This window comes from Macrobrachium rosenbergii, chromosome 21, assembly GCF_040412425.1.
Source record: "Macrobrachium rosenbergii isolate ZJJX-2024 chromosome 21, ASM4041242v1, whole genome shotgun sequence".
NCBI classification, from domain to species: Eukaryota; Metazoa; Arthropoda; class Malacostraca; order Decapoda; family Palaemonidae; genus Macrobrachium; species Macrobrachium rosenbergii.
The window spans coordinates 62,206,166-62,224,617 of NC_089761.1; the positions used below are offsets into that span (position 1 = coordinate 62,206,166).

At 42.8% G+C, this 18,452-nt stretch overlaps 1 protein-coding gene across 1 annotated transcript in view; it reads right to left on the reverse strand.

The window, feature by feature from the left end:
* Nucleotides 1-13,477, reverse strand: part of Cul1 (cullin 1) — a 191,129-nt gene extending 177,652 nt beyond the window's left edge. Inside the window, exon 1 of the mRNA XM_067123913.1 lies at nt 13,123-13,477. The gene's annotated coding sequence lies outside the window, so the exon portion shown is untranslated. The remainder of the gene's footprint in view (nt 1-13,122) is intronic.
* Nucleotides 13,478-18,452: the final 4,975 nt, after the last annotated feature.

Genomic DNA, 18,452 nt, shown 5'->3' on the forward strand with positions numbered 1-18,452 from the left:
GCCTGCATTCCTTGAGAGACCCAGTACCCATCCAGGGGCTGTAGAAAGTCCTATAAGCTGTCACACGGTCCTCAACTCAACATGACTAGACCACCACCCTTGCTATCCGGCATAGCCATGGACAAAGAGCTGACCACCTGACCCCACTCAAATCACTAAATACCACACTCCATAAAAACCTAACTTAGACTTCAGTGGTAACCCCCAGGACTGTGGAAGGTTGCGTACCAACCTTCAGACAACCTGTGAGTTCAAATCAAGAAAAGCAAGGGTATAATACAAAAAAAAAAAAAGGTTATAGGGCAGAGGAAGAGTAATTTCCTCCAACCCACGGCGCCGGAGGTGCAACGTGATGACCAGGAAATGCTAATCCTCATATTGGGTCTGTACTTCTTTCAGGTAATCTGCGAAGATAGATTTGGTTTCGCCAAAAGTCGCTTCCAAAATCGGATTTCATAGACCTGTTGTGTCTATAAGCTACTGTCGCCACAGCTCTTACTGCGGCGCTTTGACTTTGAGGATTGGGAAGCTTTTCTCACAAGCATTCTTGGTGAGCCTTATTGTCTCTTGATAAAGAACGCCAGTGCATTCTTTTTGATAAGGGTAATTCATATTTTTCACTGAGCACCAGAGGTGATCTGTCTGACCTCTCATGTTTCTGGTCCTCTGTAGATAAAATTTTAGGCCCTATCTGGACAGTTGCCTCTCTCTTTTTCCACCCTACTAAACAGAGACAGTCTCTGGTATGGAAAAGATCTAGCCATGGTTGAGAAGGGTTCTCGCTTAGCGAAAACCAAGTTGAAGTGAGCAGACTGCATTTTCCCATTAGCTTCACTTTCTAAAGGCTTGTAGTTCTCCTACCCTTGGCTGCAGCCAAGCCAACAGGAAAAGGGCCTTCTTAGTGAGATCCTTCCACTAAGCCTCCTGCCGTAGAGGTTCAAACCTATTCGGAGAAAGAAATTTAGACTACGCCCAAATTCCAAGAGGGGTCGGGTTGTCCTTCCTTAACTGTCTCAAAAGACCTTATGAGATCCTGGTGGAGGTCTTGTCTCCAACACGTCAATATTTCTGGGGTGACGAATATTTTAGTTAAAGCATGCTGCGGTATCCCTTGGATGGTAGATACTGCTAGGTTTCCTTTGGGTTTTCAAATGCAAGAAAATCTATTAGTTGAGTTAGAGAGGCTGAAGAGGAAATGTTATTTTTCCTGCACTATTCCCTGAATACGTCCATACTTTGATTGGTACACCTGAGTGTGGATTTCTCGCTCTCGCGATGGCTCTTGCAGCTTCCTCGAAAGCCCTTTCAATTTCAAGCAGTTACAGTCGAAAGGGCAAAGTTAGGTTGAGAGCGAGGAGATTTGATGGTATCTTCTATATGTGGTTGTCTGAGTAGATCGCTCCGGCTGGCGTAACGCATCTGGGGGTGTTTCCACAGCTACCCATCACCCTCCGATCCATAACTGCGCAAAATGGGAGCTATCAGGGTCAAGTGCGATGCTGCTCGACTCTCTCTGAACTTCTTCATGACTCTGTCTAGGATCTTGAATGGAGGAAAAGCGCATACGTTCAGTCCCTCCTAACTGGCGAGGAAGGCCCTGGTCTGGGACTGAGAGCAGTAGATCAGTAACTCCTTCGCTCCCGTGTCGCAAAGAGTTCATTGGACGGTTCTCCCACAGATTCCAAAGCCTGTTGCACACATCGGATGTAAGGTCCATTCTGTCGTGAGAACCTGTCTTCCTCTGCTGAGAAGATCCGCCTGGACGCTCTTCCTCTCCCTATGAAGCGGGTGATCAGAGTTGCTAAGTTGCCTGCTTCGCCCACAGCAGGAGATCTTTGTTGCCTCGTAAAGGGAAACCAACGAGTGCCACCCTGTTTCCCTGGAGCCGTAGGCCAACGCTGTGGTGTTGTCTGTGTTGACCGGTACAATCTTGTTCTGACCTTCTCCTGAAGTGACTAGTGTGCAAGATGAATGGCCACCAGTTCCCTTTGACATTTATATGCCATTTCTTCTGATGGTTTTCCCATAGACCTGAGATCTCGCTCTTCCCAGCGCAGACCCCATCCCATGTCCCTGGATGCGCCTTAACACAACACTAGGGTCGGGTTTTGCTGAAGTTCGAGGCCTAATTGAAGTTTTTGGGGTCGCTCCACCAACTCAAATGATTTTTGATTCTCAGAGGGACAGGAATCTGACGCCTCCAGATCTTGGCCTCCTTTTTCCAATAGCTTCTGACAGATGGAACTGAAGTGGACGAGATGTAGCTCCTCCCAGGAGACGAATGTTCGATCGAGGAGGGTCCCCAGCAGACTCATCCACTCCCTCGCCAAACAGGTCCATCTCTCCCTAGAAAGAGCTTTACCTTTCTAAGCAATCTAGACGCGCTTTCGGGCTGGAAAGTCCAAACCACTGACCTGAATCCTCATCCCCAGGTGATGATGTCCTGTGAAGGCGTTAGCTGTGATTTGCATCACTACCAGACCTAACTGTTACGCCAAATTCATTGTAACTTGTAGATCCTCCAGACACTTTGCTTGCGATCTGGCTCTGATTAACCAATCATTCAGGTACATCGTAAACTGCATCCCTTTAGATGTAACCAGAGCTACGCTCGGTGCCACTCGAGAAAAAACGAAGGAGCCGCGTAAGGCGCTTAGTCCAAAACAAAAGTGTCGGAACTGATAGGTTGTCCCGAGATGCACAAAACCTCAGATATCTTCTGCAGTTCGGTGAATTGGTACGTGAAAATACGCTGGGCCCTGTAGGTCTACATCGAAACCATCCAGTCTTCCTGTCTGGTGCCCAGGATTGACGAGCTGTTCTATGGCAAACTTGACTTTGCTTTACGCACTTGTTCAGTGGACTTGAGCGCCCAGAACTGGTCTCCAACCCCACGAAGTTCTTGGGTACCAGAAAAGTCTGTTGTAAAACCTCTGACGAGAGGTCCTTTACCTCTTCTCTATTGCTGCTTTTGATAGCATCTGGGTCACCTGTTCTGAAGAGCTGCTGCTTTGCTCCCTCGAGTAAGTAGCTGTCAAACCTAACGGTTCTTGTGAAAGAGGGGGCTTCCTTAGGAAGGGAATCTTGTATCCCTTCAAAACTTCGACTGTCCATACGTCCGCCTCCCTTGGTTTCACTTTACAAAAGTGATAACCTGGCTCCCACTTCAGTTCGATGTTGCTGCATCACTTGATTTGGTTGCTGCCTTGGGTTCTTACAAAGGTCCTCCAGCAGCCATTCTCTGACTTCCTCTCGAAAGGGCCTCCCTACCTAAAGGGCTGACGCCAGAGGAGGAGCTTCCTGTCCTTCCCGGCTAAAAAGTTTGCTGAAGAACTCTCCTAGCAGTCCTTTGACCGTGATCTGCTGATTGTCATGCCAAGGGCTGCTTTTCGATAAATCCTTTAACCAGCCCCAAAGGGAAGAGTTGCTTTACTAAGGGAGCATACAACAGTTCAGATTTCTGAGCTCATAGTCACCCAGAAGACACGAACGAACACAGCATAGCTCAAGCTTCTTTGATAACACCTGCTGTGAAAAGGGCAGAAAGTTCACCGACTCCGCCCCTCACAGCTTTATCGAGACAGCAATAAGGTGCATTTGCTGTCATCTTCTGATCTGAAACCTCTGCAAGAGCTAAAAGAGTCCAGTCCATCAAGCTGAAGACTTCAATAGTTCTGAAGACGCCTTTCTGTTAAAATGATCCAACCCTGGCGGACCACAGAACCTTGGCTTTGTCATGGCTGTTCTACGTGAAGAGTCAACGAGTCTGGAGAAGTCCCCTTGGGAGGAGGCAGGAACTCCCAAGCCGAGAGCTTCCCCAGTCTCGTACCACACGCTGGATCTAGAAGCCAATCTTGTCGGGGGAAAGGAAAAGTTGCCCTTCCTTGTTCCTTCTTCTTCAAAATCCAATCATTCAGTGTCGAAAAGGCTCTCACTGATTTGCCAACACTGTCTTCTTTGAATGAGTGCAGACTTCTGGGGTTCAATTCTATCAAATATGTAGGGAGGACTCGAGTAATGGCCTGTTGAAAATCGTAGGAAATAAGTCCGCCAAAAGAGTAAGAAGTCTTTTCAGATCAGCACGAAGAGTTTCTGAGCTTCCTCTCTTCCTCGAGATCTCTTCCAAAGGATCCGCTTATTTCCGGCTGTCGAACGAGTGGGGAAACGTGGTGAATCGTGCTGCTTATGCAAGTGCCACGATGCGCCCAACTTGCCGCGTAGGGAGCTTCACGACCTTGTCCCTCTCCTCTGCCACCGTGCAACTTGTTGCGGGAAGGCCTATGAGCGCTGCAACTTGTCACAGTTTGGCGCTCTTGCTGGCTGGGTTAGCCTTGTTGTTCTGATTCTTGCCTTACCTCTTCTGGGTCTGTTGACGCCCTAGATTCCTTCTTGTGTGTTTCTTCTCTTAGTCCTTGCGACTTGTGGTGAGTCAAAAGAGACGCAAGGGACTGCTGGACTGACAAGAACTTTACTTGAGGTGCCACTTGCTGCTGGGAAACAACTGGAGATGGCACTGCACGAGCTTCCACAACTTCGGAGACTCTAGCTGGGATCTTTTGATGAAGAGGTGGTGACGCAGCTTGCGACACGTCCCATTCTGGGGGCGGGGGAGAAGCGTGAACTGAAGTCATGTATACGTCTTCTCCTCCGACGCAGGTATGCGCCCACGCTCTGTTTAGCAGAAACGCTGCCTCTTCCGACAGGAATCTCTCTGGAGAGCTCCATTTACGCAAGAGGGTTGTTGAGCGAAAGGGGACTCCGCGCTCTGATAGGTTCAGGATTCTGCATTGACGCCAACCACGCCTGGGTTCCTATGTCATCCAGGAAGACAAACACGCCCTCATCTCGCCTTCCTGGCGGCGCAGGGGAGCTGCCCTGGGATGCGCTAACAAGATCGCTCGAGGACGTCTCGCCGTTGTTCAACGCTCTCACCTCCCTTAGCCTGTCGACGCCTTCTCCCAGGGGCTGGGGAGCATGGAAGAGGTCTAGGGCTAGGAGCGTGACAGACACGAACGGACGCACCCTCCACTGCACTAACACTGTCACCGAACTTCTGTTGCAAACTACGCACTGCCCCCCACATCACTTCCCTATCCGAAGAAAGGGATTGCACAGAAACTCCTATGTAATGTAAATATGTTTCATTATATCCTTTAATGACGGATTACTTACTCCCGACCGCAGGAGGATCTGTACTATAACCTTAGGGATCAGGAATATTAGTATCAGACGTTAGAAAGGACTTGACTATCAGAAGACTAGCTGAAAGGACACTGGAAGATCTAGCCTCCTAATTCTGTCCTTTCAACTCCGCCTCACATAGCGATCATACTCCTCCACTCTTTCGGACAAACTTTCACACTTTGCATCTACCATCAAGTGCACAACATGATCTCTGCATTTCTTACAAACTGTGTGGACTAAGAGCAGCCTTGGGAAGCCGGGCTTTGCATCCCTAACACACATTCTAACAACAGGGTCAGCCATCTTGAAAAGCAAGTATTGTAAAGGAATAATTGTAACAGTCAGAAAACCGACCAAATAGGCTAACATGAGAAAGAAAATCCGTGAAAATCCAAAATCAGCGAAGCCATCAACAAAAACCAAACAAGTAATGGGTACTTCACCAATTGTAGTAGCAACCAAAAGTAGAGCTAATTTCCAACGTGTTGATAGAACGTACTGCAGGGAATTCCTAAGGACAATTGGGAATGGTTCGGCACTGGTAGAGGGATGTCAGGTATGGCCACCTGACTCATCTATCGGGCGACAAGGCCGCGAATTTTGAATTTGTCGCTACACACGAATCGGGGCGGATATAAAGCTATATATATGTAACTACCAGGGAAGTTAGATATTTAAAAACATATATTACCCATCCTTTAAAAACAAAGATTGGAGGGTACTCCAAGTACTAAGTACCCCTGGCTTCCCAAAAACTCAAAAACCTTAACCAAGGCTAGGTGACAGAGAAATAGGAGATCACTCCTACCCCTCATTCCCTAGTGCCACGCCAGCCACAGAGAATGGACCCAGTGTACTGTAGTCCTCGAACACAGTTTCAACATCAGGTTGATAATAGTTGGCGAAGACCAAGTGACACTTCCAGTAAGTCCATTGGATTATGGTAGCCAGAGAGAGATCACGTTAAAAAGCCAACAAAGTGGCTACTGCCTGTACTTCATGTGCTTTTAATTTTAACAACGGTAAATTATTCTCCTGAATTCCCAAGTGACACACTGCAATAATGTCTCCCAAAAAGAAAGATAGCATTCCTGGAGAGAGGACGTGAAGAGTTCTTGACAGAACACCAAAGGTTACAAGAATTCCCTCTGATATTCTTGGGTCTCTCGATGCAAAATCTTAATGATCTCACTGGGCATAACACACTCTTGTTCAAATGGTCATACCAGTTCTGCAAGACTCTGGACCAAAAAAGAATGAGGCCAAGGGTTAAGACAGGTAAGGTACTTGTTTATGGCTAAGAAGCCTAAAATGCAGGAGCAAATAGCTGTCTCTTGCGAAAAAACTACTTGTTTGTCCAGGGCTTGTAACTGGCTGAATCTTTCGCTGTGGCTATAGCGATTAAGAAAAGTGTCTTTTCTAGACAGATCCCTAAAGGAGGACACCTGCATAGGTTCAAAAGGCAGGCCTGACAACCAATGTAGGACTGTGTCTAGGTTTCAAGACACTGGCTGCTGAGACTCCGTTTCTGGTGTCAAAAGACTTGTCAAAGTCTGAAATGTCCGGGTCTGAGGAAATGTTCACACCTCTATGCTTGAATACTGAGTTCAGCATGGACCTGTAATCGTTTATCGTAGACGTCGAAAGGCCTCTCAAAGATCCCAGGTAAAGTAAAACTTCGGCTAGTTAGGCTACAGAGATAGAAGACGTTGAGATGCTGCGTTCTTTACCCCATCTCCTAAAAACTGCCCACTTAGCCTGGTAGTGCTTTGAAGAGGAGTCGCATCTACATTTTGTGATAGCATTCGCAACTTTTCTTGAAAATCCTTTCACTCTAACAAGTTTCCTGACAGTTTAAAGCCTGTCAGAGCGAGAGTGGACGAACCTTGATGATAAATGTTGAGGTGAGGCTGTCTGAGAAGATCTTTCCTCTGTGGGGGGGGGGGAGGGGGGACATGGAAAGTCTGACAGAAGTTCCAGAAGGAACTTTTGAGGCCAAAAGGGAGCTACTAGGATCATCGATGCATGATGAGAAGTCTTAAATTTGTTGATCATGTATTTTACTAGACTGAACAGAGGGAAGGCATACATTTCCAGGTGTGACCAATCTTAAAGTATCGCCTCCCTTGCCCAAGTCTGAGGGTCCGGTGCCAGAGAGCAATACAGGGGGAGGCAATGGATCCTGGATGTTGCAAACAAGTCTATTGATGGTGTTCCCACTGTTTTAACAGGTCGGTGCGCACCTGTGGATTCTGCGACCATTCCGTGGGTAGAACCTGTTTGCAATGGCTCAATTCATCCACTAATAAGCTTAACTTGCCCTGAACGCAGCAGGTAGGAATCTTTGTATTGTTGTTGTACGCCCAAAGAAAGAGATCCTTGGCTAACTTGCACAGTGACAGAGAGTGAGTGCCTCTTTGGTTTCGAATATAAGCCAGAGATGTTGTGTTGTCGGAATGAACCGCAATCACTGGGACTCGAGTTACTGTGGCAAAATGTTGAAGAGCCAGGTGAATCTCTTTCAACTTCTACAGATTTATGTGCAGTTTCCTCTTTCGAAGGGACCACTTCCCTGAGACATCCAATCGTCCTAATGTTGCTCCCCAACCTAGGTCCGATGTATCGGAAAATAATGATAGGTTCGGGTTCAGATGACATAGGGACTTCGTGAGTGGAACCTTCCTTCTATGAGCCACCACCGAAGATCTTCTTTTATTTCCTGTGTGATGGGGAATACGAAGGAATCTGAAAGACTCTTCTTGTTCCAACTGACCTTCAGAAAGAACTGCAAAGGCCTCGCATGCAATATCTCCAAAGAAACGCAAATCTCTCTGGAGGAGAGAGTCAGTAGCAGGCTCATCCAGTCACTGGCTGAGCAGGTCTGAAAGACTCAAATTATGACGCACTTCTTTGGGTGCATGATAGTATTCTCTTCTCTAATGGAAAACCCTGAAAAACCCGAGAGTCTATCTTCATCCCCAAATAGACTATCGTCTGAGAAGGGACTCGTTGGGACTTTTCCTGCCCAACTCCTGGGCTAACTGAAGGGTTCTGAGAGGGTCCTCCATGCACTTCTGGGATGATGAACATAGGGCCAATCATCCAGATATAGACAAACTTTCACGCCCATTAGCCCTGGTGAAGACTTGAGGGGCTGTTGACAACCCGAAGCATACAGCCCGAAATGGGAAAACTTTGTCCTGAGAGCGAACCACAGAAATTTCCTGGAATCCAGGTATAGTGGGGTATGAAAGTAAGCGTCTCTCATGTCTATCGAGAATATCCAATCTCCTTGGGAAATAGCAACAAGAACTGCTTGGGAGTCAATTGGCACTTGTGAGCCTATGGGCACTTATGAACCAATGGGAGCTCTGTCGTCCCAATAGCTGCAAGAGGGCTCTTGATCCTTATGGCGCTTGTGAGGTACTGTACTGCTGTACTCACGTCCACAACAGGCCTCTTCACAGACCTAGAAGACCCCTGAAAACGTTGACTGTGTCCTTTGGGTTTGGAATCCGAACCACTGGAAGATAAGGTGTGATCCAATTGGACACCTTTCGAGCGTCTGGTTGCCGAAACCTGGGAAATAGCAACAGGTTCAGGGGAGGAAGCAACAATTCGTGTGCAAACCCCATCAACCTCCCTTGGACTTATGGTTTGCCTCCTCCCAGGTGAAGGGGAGTCTGACAGTGACCAAATTTAGGGGATCCGTAAGACTCCTTTCCAGTGGCTGTCTGTCGATACCTGGGACCAGCAACAGGCTCAACTGAGGAAGCAACTACTCATGGGCAAACACCACCGACCTCCCTTGGACTTATGGTCTGCCTCCTCCCAGGTGCAGAGGAGTTTGGCAGGGACCTCCATTTAGGAGCATCAATGGGACAAGTAGCCACCCCCTCCCCAACACTAACCTAGGTGCAGACACTTGCACCGACAGTTACACTATGATCATATCTGAGCAACAGTACTTACTAAAACTTTGAATTTCTTATCCATCCGAGCTTCGAGACTGGCGATGGCACTGGGTTCAGAGGGAAGGGAGCTAGGTAACAGAATTGTAGGGAGAGTGAGAGAAGTAGGAATTGAGGAACAAGAAGTCAAAGGTGTAGAAAAAGCTGGTTTAGGGGTAGAGGACACAGAAGCCCTAGCCTCAGCTCTAGCAGCCACTTTCCTAGGCCTAGCTTTCTCTAATTTATCCAAATGATTGGTCAACACTTTCCATTTACTTACGGCCCAATCCTTACATTCCTCGCATGTCAAGTCGTGGGAACATGCTTGTCCATGGCAGTGAAAACAAATAGAATTTTCGTCATATTTAAATGAAGTCAACCTAGCATTACAGCCTTTCCTGCAATACCGGTTACTGGTCACACTCATTCGGACATAATAGTCCAATAAACTGAAACAAGAATACTTCACCAAATCCTTTGATAGACAACCAAACCATCCAGTGAAACTACTGAATTAACAAAACGCAGCTGCTGAACGACCCATGTTCGGTCATCAACGGCAGAAACGAACTGAGCTCTTTAGCTACGTTGTACCTATTCTTCCCCGAAAGTGAGAGGGGCACTTACCTGCACCAAAACAAAAGAGCGCTACCGCAAATTTTCAATTCTGGAGCTGCCGTTTAAAGTAGAAACTACAGCTATGTAATTACTTGGCAAGTGTCATATAAAACTCAAGTTCAGGAGCACCAGACAAGGTTGGCATGCCTGAGGAGAGGTGGAATTTCAGTCTCTGGTAGTGCAGGCTCCAGTGAGACACTAGCACCAGATACAAATAATGCAGCACCCATGGAAGCCGGAATGCCAGCTACAGCTGGTGTAGCCTCCAGAGGTGGGAGTGCCAAAAACCATGGGTGTTGGCTCCAAAGATGCAGGAGTGCCAGCAACCAATGGCGCAGCCTCCAAAGAGGCAGGAGTGCCAGAAATTACTGGCATAGCCTCCGGAGAGGCACAAGTACAATTTTTGGTGTTTAATTAAGTGATTTACATATTTAATCTAATAAAAACCCAATGGGGCTTATGTTTTCTTAGGATAAAAGCAATTTATTTATTTAAATATTGTGTTAAGTGGGTTTTAAGTACACACATTTGTATTCTTTTCTCTTGGGTTTCTGTATAAAAGTAAATAATCGATTTGAAATGTGAAAAATGATCTTTTACAACATATTCCAAACTCCTAATGGTATCAGCTCCATATTTCTCCAAAAATATATTTCTGGAATCAGGAATTCTTTCTACCTGCAAGTGATTAAGCCATCATGCCTCTTCAAAGATTTGAACTAACAGTCTACACATAAGTTGAGATAATGCTTCAATCTTTACCATACAACAAGTTTATACCTTTCTGATAACTTCCTTTACATTTGACTTGGCTAGTCAAGTCTAATTGAACTCCACTATCACTGACCAATAGCCTGGTTATTTGATCAATACTCACATTTTAACCTATACTGCATTTTATGAAAACTAAAAGTCTGAATTCTGCTTTTTTTGTTACAGGGAACTTGTCAATGTACGGAAGTAAAAAAAAATCTTAACCACTGAAACCTCTGCCAATGAGTTGATTTCTTCTGGACTCCCCTATAAAATAGGTGCAGCACTGGAAATAAACTACCTTTATGCTTAAAAACTAAGCAATTGGTTTTCATTGCATTTTAATAACTAAGCAATTGCTTTTCACTGCATTTGAATAATCAAGCAATTGCTTTACATTGCATTTTAAATGCAATGTGAATGCTTCTGAAGAAATAACTAGAAAATTTCTTCCATAATATTCCCATTCTCTCTTGAAAATCTGGACTAAACTTGAGAAAATCATTTAAAATTCATGTGCCAACAAACTGGAGTCTCTTGTAATCTAAAATGAAAATTTTACTTGTGTGATTAAAAGAACCATGGCCTGGGAATAAGCTCTGCTATTTGCAGTTGAATTGACCCAAATAAACAGTGACAAAATCTTTAAAGAGCAATACAAACTTTAAAAATACAAACAAACACACTACTCCATACTTCTTTTGTCAGTGGCCCATTTCATTTGCAAAGTGACGTAGACCTACTTGTGTTACTTTTTGTGTTGTGAAAAATATTTGTTGCATGATGGTCTTGGTGATTGTAGTTAGAATTTTGCCCATGTTAATTTTTAAGTTAGCAATGAGTTACACGTTAGTTAATATAAATATTGCTTCCCAGTCTGACATTAATCATTTAGTGTTGTTTAGTTTTGCTTTTTTTTGTTTATATCTTGGTAACTGCAACAACTTTTCATATATGTATGTGATGCTTGTTACCAAGATATTTCTAGGATGCAGAAATTATACCTCTTGCTTATCTACATACTCAATGCGTTGACACTGCCAATTTTCTCCTTATGCCAATATTAATATTAACCAATGATGTATGAGTGTCAATGATTTCACTGCTTGAAAAATCATTCATTTTGTATCTGCTAGGTGGTGCTACTGTCATTAAAATTACAGAAGCTTTCAATTTGTCCAATCTAATCTTTTTCTGGGTCTCTTTCTTCTCTGTTTAGACAAACTGCTAAGTTTCTTGTGTTGATGGTTGACCCACCAGCTGGGAAATTCACTGTATTCAAAATATATAATAAAATTGCAGCCATTATTCTGATGATGTTATTAATCAAAATCCAGAGATTCTTTTTGTTTTATTCTAGCTCTTATAGCAACTACAGCAGTTTCAAGCTATTTTCAGTTACATTAAGAGGTTCTGCAGTTCTGTTGAATGCTGACATCAGCATATCTATATTGAATCTTGGCAAATACTGATTGAGGCATTGTTATATAATTTCATTGACTTCAAAAAGGACGTATTCTTGTATATACCACTGCCACATATTGACAATACTCAACGTTCTGTCAGGATGTATCACTGAAATTCACTCTATGGGTCAGCCTCTGACACTAGGTAGGCAATGGCATCCTAGGTTAGCCTAAGTTATAATGTGTCCATGCGGGAATTCTCAATTTTCATTAATATTTTGATTTTCCCCAACCCAAAACTTCCTGGTTTCAAAACAAAGTCCCTCAACTTATTAGATATAAGGGGGAGAGGATAATGAATTACAAGTGGATAATGAGTTAACGCAGCACTTCCGATGGATATACAGGCTATCTCAGAATTGTTCATATTATAAACTATCAGGAAAAACTCCATTTCAATACTGAATTGAATTCATGGCAACATGGCTCTGTCTCACCTGACAAGTTGCACCAGTTAGATAGCCAACTTAGGACTTCATCATTGTGGGAAAAATGTTTAAATATTCAATGGGCCTACAACCCAAGTGACCCCTGACAACGTATCAGTGATCATTCTAAAACTTTAATGACTTGATAAGATTGCCCGAAAGCCAAAGTATGCACTCATAACTACAAAACAGCCCAGCCTAATCACACCTTCCTTGCACCATCTATGCCTACTGTAGCCAAGGCTATTCCTCTCGCTGGATTAACCAAGCCAAAGTTAGCTTAGCCTAAGCTACTGCAAAATAACCTTGGGTTATTCGCCTACTAATCAGAACCAACTAGACTTGACTAGACTAGGCTAAATGTAGCTTTTGAAGTTCGGGAGGTGGAGCCCAGCAAAGGCCTCCCACTCTCAGAACAGAAAAGACTGGGCCCCAGAGCCTGGCCACAGGCCCTCGTATCTAGGCTACGTCCCCAGCGCTTCGGTAGCACGGACTTCCGAAGGTTTGGCCTCCCTTCGATAAAGCAAAGCCTACCCTTGGCCAACAAGTGCCAATCATCATCTCGGCTGCCCTACGGTGGGCCACATAAGCACCTACAGCAGTTACGAAGGCTACAAACAACACCACTTCCTCGAGCAGCCTGCCTAAGGTCGTGCCCATACCCTCTTCTCCCACGACGGAAACCGTCACAGAAAATGGAACAAACATAAGGATAACACTTACTGCCTTTGTCAGAAAGGGTCCCGTGTATCGAACGAATCTCTGACTGGACCTGGGTCGCAATGTCTGTCAAAAAGTGTCAAAAAGCAAGAAGCACTTATGGGTCACTTCCTCGATCAGTCCATAGGCAGAGTGGGTGGGCTCTCACGAAGGAAGGAAGGACCTCCTCTTCTCCCGCGATTAGTCTCCGTATCTCCTCATTTTTCTCATTTTCTTTCTACACTTCCAAGAACTTGTTTACACAAAATGAAGCTGATCTCATTGGTCTCAGACCTAAAACAATGACACCATACACCTTTCTTCTTTACTGACTTACCAAGGTAAAACAATCGAGCAAAGGGATGCGCAACTTAAAAAAATAATAAGCACAGGGAGTGGGAAACCTAAACTCTTCATCAAAATAATTATACTTACATTTCTTGACTCTTCTATACAATCTATAAGTATAAAATTACATTTTTAGAGTTATTTATGCCATTCATATAACAAATATAACTAATATCTTAAGAGAATATATACGAAGTGATATCCCCACTACCTGTCGTATCAGAAGTGAGGCCTCCCAAAAATGTTGGTATGAATATGATTTTGTTTGAAGAAAACCATGAATTTGTTAATTTTTTAATATATCAGACATATTCTAGTCTAGCATGAATATGAAATAACTTTTTTTTAATCTTTAGCAAGTCACGTACAACTTTTGCGGAAGCATTGCATGACTTACTTCAGTTATTACACACATGGAATGTTTTGCAGTTCATCTGCATTGCATGCTGACTTTCCTTACGACTTTTTGCATGGCCGTGTTATCTCCTGTTAGTAAGTATCAGCTTATTCAATATCACGAGTTGGTTCAGGATTCAGCGAAAATTCTCTCGAGACTGGTTAGATGTGGTTCCTAATACTACTAGACGCCGAAAAATTAATGTTTAAAACGGATGATGACCAATAGAATTGCTGTTTATGTATAAGCACAATTATTTTTGTTTATGCAAAACTGTTGCACTTTAAAAAGAACTACACAGTATAGAAATTAAATATAGCCTTATTTGATAATTATCTGATATCAATAAGCCTATGATCAGTACAAAAAATCATGAAAAAGTCTGTATGGTTAACTACAGAACCAAAATAAGCCACAACATTTAGAAGCAACTTTCACTCTGAGAAAACTGGAAATATCTAAAATCCCCGAAACTGAGACATTAAACCAGCAAAGGCCTCACTTGTAAAGAGTCAAACTATCAGTACAAGAATGAGGTGTGGCTAATCTTGACTGTGTAGAGCGAATAAGCCTGTTTTGACGATGAAGAAATTTCCATGCCTTCACTTAGTCACTCTCATTATGTAGCGTAATCAACGTGTCACTCTTAGTAAAGCCATCACTATTTCATTCCTCGCCTCGCCTACTTGAGCTAGCGCCAAGCTGAAGTAAATTCCGAATTTCTGCGCCCAAATAGAAGGTGCAGAAGTAATGCTTTAAAATATCTTATTCCAAACATATATGTGCATATACGAATGCAGTCTAAAATAAACATCTCCGTTCTTCCCCTCTATTGCGTTTGATAACAAAGGTTATTTTCTGAGTCGTTCACTGAAAATAACAAGGACGTGTATTGTAACCCAAGCATAGACTTGGCGGATCATGCATCTGAATCACGAGTAGGCCGCTGAGTCTATGAGGTAAAATGTTCTGGGGTTAAGGTTCTATGATCATAGGAGAGACCTCGGGTATTTTCGGGTTGGCAAACTTCTGCAAAATGCTTCTCACGACAATCTGAAAACACGGCTTGATTCATATTTACTGCAGTTGCTGCATTTATGTAGTGTTATTTACTTTAAAAAATCTACAGTGAATTTTATCTTTATTAAACAGTATTTGATTATGGACTGAGTAGTCCTTTTTCCATTAAATGTCTGTTACAAATGCAGTCAGTATGAAAAGAGAATGATAATTGAAATTACTTCTGTTCTCTTCTGTAGTAAAGTTATAGCCAAGACTTGATTCATGTGTGAAGATTAAAATACCCAAATACTCAGGGATTTGATTAAGCAAATTCCATTAAGCAAATCCTCCGTTTATGGATTAAGAGTGTCACTTAATTCAAATACAATTCATGCATTGTATTTGAATTCCTTGACTCCTTAATGAAAGTAAATTTAATCAATTTAGCCTCAGTGTCAACTCTGTCTCTTGGCAACCGTGACCTTAGCGATGGGTTGCTGAAGCAGCGCTTTGTGTGGTAAGCGTCTAGATCAAAAATGTCATTTTGGATGCTTTTGAGAAGTATAGGCAGAAACAATGGCACTTTAAATGCTTGGAGGGGCGACACTCAGATAGAATGACAAACAGGATGCTTTGAGAAGAGATTTTAGTTGACTGGTATTGTGGAAGGTTTGGAGGAAGATATTTAGATGAAATGACTGACTGAAGCTTGGAAGGGGACATTCAGAATCAGTGGCAATAGTCACTCGCAAGAAGTCATGGCGCATAATAGTTAACAGGTAAATGAAGGAGAAACTTTCAGGAAAAGAAGACAGCTGAAACTTTTGCAATTTTGTTCATCAAAGCAAAATTCATGTTCATTCATTATTTTGTGCTGGTGGAACATCCAAAATTAGCTGTTGCAGAATTAAAAGAAAATTAGTAGATGGATAATAATAATAATAATAATAATAATAATAATAATAATAATAATAATAATAATAATAATAATAATAATAATAATAATAACACAAAGAAACATAGGACAAAAGGAAATTCATGAAGAACATCCCAGATATTCTACATCCCAAAACTAATAAATGACTTAAAACCAAATGCTGAAAAGTGTCAGGAACAAAATATCGGATAAACTGAAGCAATATGCAGCACAAAGATAAGACACAGCAATCAGGCTACAAAACTGAAAGGATACAATCACCTACTGAAAGAGAAAGCGAAAGAAATTGACCAGGCACTGTGAACAACTGAGACCAGCAGTGCCACTAAAACCACTGAGCTTACATATGATGGAGCTAATAGGGGCCAAGCTGAAAGTAAACAACCCAGGAACAAACCAGAGAAAGGTATTCATCAAGCAAAAAGGAGAGTGGTGTAGTAAATCCAAGCGTTAAGGAAACATCTGACTTGGAATAAAGGAATCAAGAATGGAAAAATGAGAAGCAGAGAAACCCCAGAAAAGAAGTACAGCATGGCAGAATAAGGAGCAGCAGCGTTTAAAGACCTCAGCCAGTGAAATCAAAATCAGCAACATTGCAAAGGCATATACGTAAAGCAAGCTCTTCAACACAAACCAGAAGACCAATTGAACAACTGCATTATGGAAAGAGTTTCTAGGAAAACATCTTGAGCAACCCAATTTCCCATAAGGAGAATGAGGGAAATGCGGAGTGGCTACAGGGTCTTAAGAGTGAAGAAAGAGGAGGCACAGTTAAACAGCAATAGATAAGCATTACGATCAGAAAGTAAGAAATCAGCTGGAAAAGATGCCTAACAGAGAAGCCCCAGGACCGGACAGCTTGCAGGGATACTGTCTCAAGAACCTAAGAACATGCATGGATAAGTTGCCTACCAACTATAGGGATGTGTAGAGCAAAAGGATGCACCGCACAGGATGACAACACATAGAACATCACTCTTACAAAAAGACCAAGAAAAGGGTAATGCGATTACTAACTTCCAACTTATTAGATGCCTGACATTCATGTGAAAATTACCATCAGTTTTCAAGAGTGAGGAGCTGTACATCTACCTGGAGGAAACAAACTTAATGCCTAAGGAACAGAAATGGGAAACTCAATACAAATACCTGGAAATCATGGAGGCTGACAATATTAAACATCAAAAAGTGAAATAAATGATTGGGGTGATACTGCAGTTCAAGCTCAAATGTGGAAGCAAGGCAATCACTACATGGACTGTGACTGGTAGGATATGGTGGAGGAACAGTAGACTAGAGAGATGACGACCTGGAAATCATGGACAGGAAAACAAGAAAACTGATGACCATCAATAATGCACAACATCCAAAAGCAAATGTGGCAAGGCTCTATTTACCAAGAAGAAAAGGAGGGAGGAGGAAGGCTGTCTCAACATCGTGAAAAGAACACTTGGGCAGTAGGCTACCTCAAACACAGTTTCTGTCAACAATAAGCCCGAGACTTGGGATGTAGCTGGAGATGGAGGTTGGCAATGGCTGATTAAGGGAGAGCTCAAGGAGACTGAAGGCCTGTTGATGGCAGTACAGGACCAAAAATTACGTACACGATATCTACGAAATAAAATAGATGGCAAAATATCAACACCTATGCACCACAAACGTGAATAAGATTACAAGACTATTAACTACATCAGTTGTGAATGCTCAGCATTATCTCAAACTGAATACAAGAGATGGCATGATACAGTCGCCAAAGCCTTGCAATGGATGTTCTGCAAGGAAAATAGCTTACCATTTGCAGACAAGAAGTACAACCCAACAGCAGAAAAAGTCCTGGAAAATTAAAAAATCAGGGTACCCAGGGACTATGACAGGACTATGTGATATGAGCTATAAAACCAGAACTAACCCTGATAAATAAAGAAACCCAGAAAGTACCAATGATAGATGTAGCTAGGGCATAGGACACCAAAGTTATAGAAAGAGGAAGAGAAAAGATAGAAAAGTACCAAGCTTGAAAGATAGACACAAGGAGACTATGGCAAGCTATAGAGGAAGTAGTGACTGTCATCTTGGGAGCACTAGATTGATCCCAGAGGACCTGAGGAGGATCCTTCAGGGTATTAGATAAACAAACCTCGCCCCAGAAGAGTCCACTGCTGCCACAGCAAGGATAACTGGGACTGTTGAAACCTAAGAAAACAGAGCAGTTAGGGTCAGATGCTCAGGAGGCTGGTTTCAGCCCTGGTCCAGACTCGGAGATACCAGCCAAGGTACGTTGTGAAAAAAATAATGAATATAATAATAGTGTTAAGAAAGGTGATGATGACAAACAAGGATTGGGAAAATAATCTAAAAAAATAAATGTAAAATATTGGGCAAAATAAGATGAGAAAAAATCACATTTCAGATACTAAGAAAGAATAACACTATTCCTAAAGAGGAGCCTTAAAATCCTGAAGCATTATTTATGCTATATAAGATGCACAAATTTCAAGCACGAAGAATTATTGATAATAATATGAAGCTAAAACAATCTCTGAGTTGACTGTGAACACGCCAGATTTACTAACTTAACTTAAAGAAGCATTTTACCCTTTTGCTGTGAATATGATGTAACATACTAAAGTATGAAAAAGTTCATTATATATTAAAAATCTCACCTACGAT